Genomic DNA, 8,626 nt, shown 5'->3' with positions numbered 1-8,626 from the left:
TAGTTGACAAATATTTTCTCCCATTCTGGAGGTTGTTTGCTTACCCTGTTGGTAGTTTGTTTTGTTGTTGTTTCTTTTGTTTTGTCTTCCTGTATGGAAGCACCTTGATTTTATGCTATTCTTGTTTTACTGTACTCACAAATAACTTTAACCACTTGGCCTTCATCTATTGACAAAACCACTCAGTGACTACAACAAGAACTACCCAAAGAAATTATCTTGCCCCATCTCACTTCCCATTTATTTAACAACAGTCTAGCACAATTTGCATACACCTCAATATTCCCTAGGTCATAAAAAATTCCAGTTCATGTAAGTAATGTATTATTTATACAGACATTTTAAAAAATCCAAACACCCTTCTCAAGTTACTACTAGTATATATTAAGAAAATATAAGGCCGGGTGTGAGGCTCAAGCCTGTAATCCCAGCACTTTGGGAGGCCTAGGCGGGTGGATTATGAGGTCAAGAGCTCCAGACCATCTTGGTCAACATGGTGAGACCCCATCTCTACTACAAATACAAAAAAAAAAAAATTAGCTGGGCATAGTGGTGCGTGCCTGTAATCCCAGTTACTCGGGAGGCTGAGGCAGGAGAATTGCCTGAACCCAGGAGGTGGAGGTTGCGGTGAGCCGAGATCGCGCCATTGCACTCCAGCCTGGGTCACAAGAGAGAAACTCCTTTTCAAAAAAAAAAAAAAAAAAAAGAAGAAAATACATATCATTTTAATTTAAAAGAATGTTTTCCTTAACACTAGAAAAATTCCATTCAGATTTTCTAAAACAGAAACAAAACATTTAGCTGTGCACGAGAATGTGAATAAACTGTCTTACAGTTTATTTACAGAAAATTTAATTTTTAGAATTGCGATGGTGCATTAGAAAATACTATCTGAGTCGTTCTGACAGAAAGAACCATATTACCTGGAAAGAAAGGAGTATCTCCTTTATTTTGTTTCTGGGAATTCATACCTTGATGATTTTTTTAATGAAGAACAAAACTGTCCTACCCTTGTTTAAGGCAGAATCATTTTTCTTTATTAATATGACTTGACTTGTAGTTAAGCTAAGCAATGCACTCTTTTTCAACTACATTTTCCATCATAAGCTATTGTGAATAAATAAAGTGAGAAAGATTTGTGTGGCAGGATAGAAACAAGTATGACTGGAATATAGTGAAACCTTAAGATGAGTGAATGATCTAAGACTGACTAATTTGGAAGATAATGCTGAGCTCATGATTCAGAGCTCAAGAGTGTATGTGTGGGGAGGGAGTGTTTAGAGTCCATACCAGCTAGATATCTAGTCTTCACCTGAGTGAAAAGTATTTTATCATCTTTGCCCAGGAATTGTAGCAGTCAATTTTCCTATCTCCATGTGGAAGTCATGATCATTGTTTGATAGATGGCATCATTTATGGTTCATTGTGGGGATGCATGAGCCCCAGGCTGGGCACCAGAATGTAGGGAACCAGTCCTACATCACCTGTGGGTACCCCAATTTTAGTGGTGTCAAAGGAATGAGAAAAAGGCAGATTCAGAGAGTCAGTGGGACCAGGGAGCCATCACTTTATTACTTTCTAGGAAACAGTGAAGGCCCCAAGCTCTGATCAGCCACTCTATTTATTATTTACCATCACTTTGATCTATAGGGTAGGGGTGGAGTAATGGTGGGGAGAGGGTGATGGTGGAGTGAATCAGTAAGCCGGACCTGGTATGTCATTCTAAGGATTGATAACAGTGGCGGCTTGGGAGTTTCACAAAACAAAAGCATGTGGTTATCTTCAGCTTATTATCTATGTACAACTGATGGAACTTGGGCCTTACAAGGAGCCTACAAGTCTGGTTACATCATACTGCTATGAAGGGATTTTATGTCCTTGAGCACAGTGTTTATGGTAACAGAGTCTAGGTCACCCTGCACCGGAACATGAGGCATGGAGAGGCCTTCCTCCTCAGAGGCCTCCTGCGGCCTTCCGCAGTTTGTTGTTCCTTGTTCATGTGTTACGCATAACTGATTTATGTAGGTACTCTATAAGTCCTTTCTCCTTTGCTGCTTTTCCCAACAGTTCAACACCATGAACCACTATGGTTCATCACTATCTACATACAATATAAAACATATCAAAATATGTGTTTTATATTATATGCTGCAAAGAACTTCTGCCTCTCTCATCAGCACAACGGTGAGAATATTCTGCACATGAAGTTGTGTTGAGCTAAGTAAGGAGGCAAAATGAGAATGAAGGACCTCTAGCAAGTAATATTTCAGCAAGGTGTTGACAAATAGAAGTATAAATAAGCAGTCCAAGTCAATCTATAAGTATGGAATAAGTACTCCATATCATTCTCTAAACAAATACTTGAAATTTTTGTGGGTAATCACTGTAGTAGTTTTTATCTATGATATTTTCCTCTTTTATTTCATACCTTTTATTTCTCAAATATCATCAATGTTTATCCATCTTAAATCTATGAGATTACATTGTATACATTATATTTTTTTCTATGTCTTATTTTCTCTGTATTCACATTTGTAATATTGTATCAGTAAATTTTCAACTTATTTTCCAAAGCAAATACAGAGTATTTAAGTTATATTTTGATTTAATAAGGTTTTGTGTGTTTGCTTTAGAATCTAACTAATGTTTGTGACTGAGTCTTTAATACCGGTGACTGAGCTGCTTGAAATGAACTCTGGACAAAGTAGAGAGCATCTTCTGAATTTAGGGTCTGATAAAAACTGGTAGTCTTTTTATCTAGTTTTACTAGATAAAAACTTATCTAGTAAAATGGATCAAAATTTGGAAAAGTACTCATTGGTTAAATTGATGAATATAGAAAACCTGGCTAGGTTCAGTGGCTCATGCCTATAATCCCAGCACTTTGGGAGGCCGAGATGGGTAGACCACTTGAGGTCAGGAGTTCAAGACCAGCCTGGCCAACATGGTAAAATCCTATCTCTACTAAGAGTACAAATATTAGCTTTGCATAGTGGCACACACCTGTAATCCCAGCTACTTGGGAGACTGATAAAAAGAAAGAAGAAAAGAAGGAGGAGGAGGAAGAAGGGGAGGAGGAGGAGGAATAGGAGGAGGAGGGAAGAAAAGAAGAAAGAAGAAAAAAGAAAAAAGGGAGAAGAAGGGAGAAAGAAGACAGGGAGAAAGAGGGGGAAGGAGGGGGAAAAAGAAAAAGGAAGAAGAACAGGAAGAGGAGGAGAAGGGGGAAGAAGAAAGAGAAGAAGAAAAGGAAGAAGCTGAAGAAGAAGAAGAAGAAAGAAGAAGAGACAATCCATAGTAAGATGGAGAAGAAGAAAGAAGATGGAAGAAGGAGGAGGAGCAGGGGATTAGGAGGAGGAGGAGGAAAGAATAAGAAGAGGAAGAAGCATAAGAAGAAAAGAAGAAGAAGGAAAAAGAAGAAAGAAGAGACAACCCATGGTAAGATAGAATTGTTCCAACATTGACTCTTTGACTAGTGGACCACAGTGTTCATCTTCTGAATCATGGATTACTGATAGCTCAAAGACAATTTGTAGTACTAACCAAATAACTGGAAATGTTTTTTCTTTGAATGCATATTTACACAGTTAAATGGCCAAGTCTTTGTTTAAATGGAAGATTAAGAAAAGTTCATAATTAAGATATTAATACAGAATGTTTCTTTAAATCTTAAGTTTTAGAATCTTCTTCCTTCCTTCCAGTGATGCTTCCTCTATGGAGGTCTGGGATTTGGATAAAATGATGTGACTCTTCATTTTGATAATTCATATCTGTTCTACTTTTCATTAGACACAGATATATGTTTTGACTATGCAAAAAACCATGGTCTTAGAGGTCTGGTCATTTCATTCTTTCCTAGGAACAGCAATTATGTACTGCCAATACCTTAGCTTGCCAAGCATTCTAATTATGATCCTTTCACCAACTATGGTAATTACATCCATCTTAGGAAATTGTGTTACCTGCAGATGTCAGATGATGTTTCTTTGCTCCTGACACTCTAGGATTCCATTATCCCCACCAAAATTAATTAGCCAATTTCAAGCATCTCACATATTTATTCTTGTGCTATAGGGAATAATCATTGCAGTGTTTTCAATGATATATTTCTCAGTCTCATTGTGAATTAAGCAATTCCTTGGTCCACTGGGTACATAATTATGAAAAAGTCATATATTATGAATTATATTTAGCATTTATCTCTCTCCAAGTTTTGGAGTCTCTTTCAATTTATTATACAAAGAATTTTGGACATAAAAATTTCACTAATCATATATTAAGTTTGATTGTTGGTTCAATGTACTAACCAAGAAAATATATGGAACCATTCTCAGTGATATAAACTACCGTATGTAATCCATAATCTTTATTAACTTTTCTCAAACTGTCATTTCCATAAGACAATTCAAATTAATATTATGTTTATTTTCAACTAATCTCATATACATTCTCCCATATAATGTTTCTTCTGAAGATAAGAAAATACTGTGTTATTACCTATGTAAAACTATTTTTTTGGTCTGATTTTTTTCTTGGGTTTTAAGTGGCAGATTGGAGTTTAGTGGCTATGAGAAGTGATGGAAGTGGGAAGTACGGAAAATTGGTATCTCTTATGAGTGTCTGGAGAAGGCTTGACCTTAAGTGAGGCCATTACAAGATAAACAAGGATAGCCTCGAAACAAAGACAGAAAAGTTTTATAATGAGAAAGAAGTCTCAGAATTTTGAGAAGATTGTAATATTTACCATTATTTAATTCCATCCAAATGGCCTCATTGCACTTCCTAGAGTCAAGGGTTTTCCTAACTAACCTTCAAATAAAAGTTAGTAAGTTATCAGGTAAAACCAGGCACTGAAAATCCACTGTAACTTAACAATCTGCAAGATAAGCTTCATTTTCATTACAAGGTTTTATCATAGTAGCTGCCATATCTACTAAAGCCTCTCCTTCAACAGGAACTTCATTTTAAGTGGTAGAGATAGTGAATTAATTGTTTTATCACTGTATAATATGAAAAGGCAATATCTTATCCATAATGTACACTTGAATTTCTTTCAACCTAACTATCTAGAAAACAAAACCAAAATTTCTATATTTTGACTGCTGTTAAAGAAATTTTTGATTCAATTATTTAGTTGAATGGAATACAGGTTAGAGCACAATCCATTTCAGCTAGCCTAAAGATGGAGAATTTATCTCCTCATGTTTGGTAGCTTACTGACTTATTCTGGTGATTCAAAAACTTGCTTTAGGCTGATCTCAGACTTCTGAACCGACAGTTCTGCAATGAGTTTCCTTAGAAGCTGTTCCCTATCATAATCGGAAGCTGTGGAACCAATAATCACCCTGCAAACATTGGAGATTTATAATAAAAATATTGCTTCCAGATCCATAGCTTGCTTACACTAGGGTTTGAATACTTACGTCTTCTTCGAAAATTTATAATAGAACTTACTTTTAATGCAATAGTGTTAAGCAGTGAGGACATCTAGGAAGTGATTGAGTCATAAAGATGGAGGCCTCATAAGTGGAATTACTGACCTTAAAAAAGGGCTGGAAGTAAATATCTAGGCCCTTTTTTACCCTTACACCATATGACGATGCTGCAAGAAGGCTCTCTCCAAACAGTAAATGTTGGAATCTTGATCCTGAACTTCCCAGCCTACAGAACTACAAGAGATACATTTTACTTAGTTATAAATTACCCAGTCTCAGGCATTTTACTATAGCAGTACAAATGGTCTAGGACAGCATGTCTGCTATAGTCAGAAAGAAGTTTTTGCTGAATTGGAGATCTACCAGAATTTTGCTGCCTCTACTTCAGTATGCAAAATGAATGTCCAGTTCTGTCCCTTTGCCCATTTGACTATGTTCCAAATTTAAGTTTACTGTGAGTATATGTTAGTGATGAAATCTTATGAGATTCACTAATTGGCACCAAAAATACAGTTTTAGTGTTTGAGCTTCTTCATGTTAATATATGATGTTGAATGTTTGTCAAGTGGCATAATCTTTAATATAGGCTATATTTTAAAAAATGCATTATACTGATGAGAGTCTTGCAATTTCATTTTTATTTTACATTTGCCCTTTTTCTTTTACTTAAATTATTAACCTTACTTTTTCTGAAATTTTTGAATGTAGATGAGATTAATACATATGATCAATTCTCTGTACTATTGCAAGGCTGTTGCATAATTGAAGGACTTTACTAAAATTGATGACCTTAAATTTCAGAAAGACTTTTTTGAACACATTTTATTTGTAGTATGTGCCTTGGTTATTACACTAAATGCCCTAGAACTTGCTGCCCTATAAGCACTTTTGGAAAAGAATTATGCCAAATTTCAATATGTCAAGCTGTGATTAATCAACTTTATTCCCCCAAAGATTAAATTACTACTGCAAAAGGTCAATAAATGCTAATGATTGTTATCTGGCCTTACAGCTATGAACAGAATTCTTAAAAAATGATTTAAAAAAAGAAAAGTCATTTTGGAATAAATGATTAGAAAAGTCAACTGAATTTGTTACTTTTGTTGTGAAAACCTTGTGATTTATAACTCAACAATTACTGAGTGACTATTCTTCATAGGATATTGTGCTGAAAAGAACAAAATCAGTAATATGGAATAAATGCTGGTCTCTATTTTCACTGAAACAGAATGAAAAGGAAAGAAACTTCATGTTTTTGTTCAACAATACCTCTTAAGTACCTAGTATATGGAGTATGTGGCTGGTATTGGTATTCTGAGTAGTGTATATAAAGAAAGTTGTAGTTGTCTCTTCAGTTTAAATATGGTGGATTTTCCAAACACTTTGTTATTAAATCTCATCAAAGTTATTGTATATATGAGTATTTTTGTTTACTATTTTACAAATTGAAAAAAATGAAGACTCAAAAAGTTAATATAGTCACAAAGTCACATAGAGAGTGTTTTATCTCAAAATCTATATATTTCAAGAGCACCATATTACTTACGATCTCAAAGGACAGAAAGACATGTGGACAATGAATTTTAGTACAGTGAGTAGATTGAGGAATGCATCAGTAGAAACTAAGTATTGTGAATGGCTAGAGAAGAGAATGAACTGTTTAAATGAAAATATTTTTTATATGGAAGAAAGAAGTGATTATAAAATTATCAGATCACTTTTGATATATAGAGATTTATAGAAAAGCATATGCAAAGACACAATGATATAGGGTGCAGTGCACAATTAGAGGAACAGAAGTTCTGTTAGAGCCTGCCTCGGGGAGCTAAATGACAGCAATATTACTGGCAAATTCAGTTGCTTAATTATTGTGATTGCCAGTCCTAGTGTTAGATGCCTATCCAGAATGCCAGCACTCAGGTTGTTGAATTTACAGGATTAATGTCTATAGAGGTGTGTAAGTTTACTAAGTTTTCAGGCTTATGCTACACTCATTATTTAAATGACTAGTGCTATTAACAGCTTGTGCTAAAAACATGGCAAGAGACAGGAGCAGGCTGCATAGATCAGCAAGCCCTGGACGTGTTTATTACACTCTGAAGTCCAATATTTCTTGTAGTCACTGACACTCAGCTTTTAGAACAGCATAAGGCAAAAGCTGAACTAGAAGATGACCACTATTAGGAATAGTATGCTATTAAGTATGTGGTCATTGACTGCAAGATTTTAGGATATGTGTAGATAACTAAAATGGTTCTTTACTTATCTATGTGTAGGTAACTAAAATGGTTCCTTATTCTGTAAAGCTATACCCATATAATATTACTTCTATTTCTAAATTGTTACTGATGAGGGACATGCACAATTGCCTACATCAGCTGTCAAATCACACACAAAACTACTTTCTGAATAGCTAAAGTAAAAGCTTTTATTTGCTGATAAGTAAATTGCTGAGTTTATATATCTTACCAAATTACACACTGTGCTGAAAGAATGTAGCTGCATTAATATCATTAATGTACATTACCTGATCTGCCATATTATCCATCTGTGCCAAGCTTCCTACAAGAACCCAGTCAGTGAGGTGCTCTAAATGGAAAATCTTGTGTAAACAATCCAAACATTTGTTGATGGGAAATACCACAACTGCCTGAAGTATAGAAAATCATGAAATAGCAGCAGGTAGGCCAATAACCCTAACCTCTAAACAAGTAGTATAGATAGAGAACCAGAGCAGAAAACACAGGATGAATACCTTTCAAAAATTACATCAGCATTTTAAAAACTTAAGTTCCCAGTAGAAGAAAGTGGAAGGATAAGGGGAATAACTGCCCATGGACATCTGAGAAATGTGTTTGTATTAGTTTGCAAAGGTTGCCATAACAAAGAACCATACCTTAAGTGGGTTTAAAAACACATTTATTTTCTCGTTATTCTGGAGGCTAGAAGTCTGGAATTGACGTGGCAGCAAGACTGGTTTCCTCTAGGGCCTTTGTCTTTGGTTTGTAAATGGTCATGTTCTCCCTGTGCCTTCACATGGTGAAATCTGTAGTCAATTTTGTCCAAATTTTCTCCCTTTATGAGGATATCAGTTATATCAAATTAGGCCCGATCATAATAAAATAATTTAAATTTAACTAACTCTTTAAAAACCATATCTAGAAATACAGATATATTCTGATATATTGGAGTTC

Source organism: Callithrix jacchus, chromosome 1, assembly GCF_049354715.1.
Source record: "Callithrix jacchus isolate 240 chromosome 1, calJac240_pri, whole genome shotgun sequence".
Classification (NCBI taxonomy): Eukaryota; Metazoa; Chordata; class Mammalia; order Primates; family Cebidae; genus Callithrix; species Callithrix jacchus.
This window is presented reverse-complemented; position numbering follows the sequence as displayed.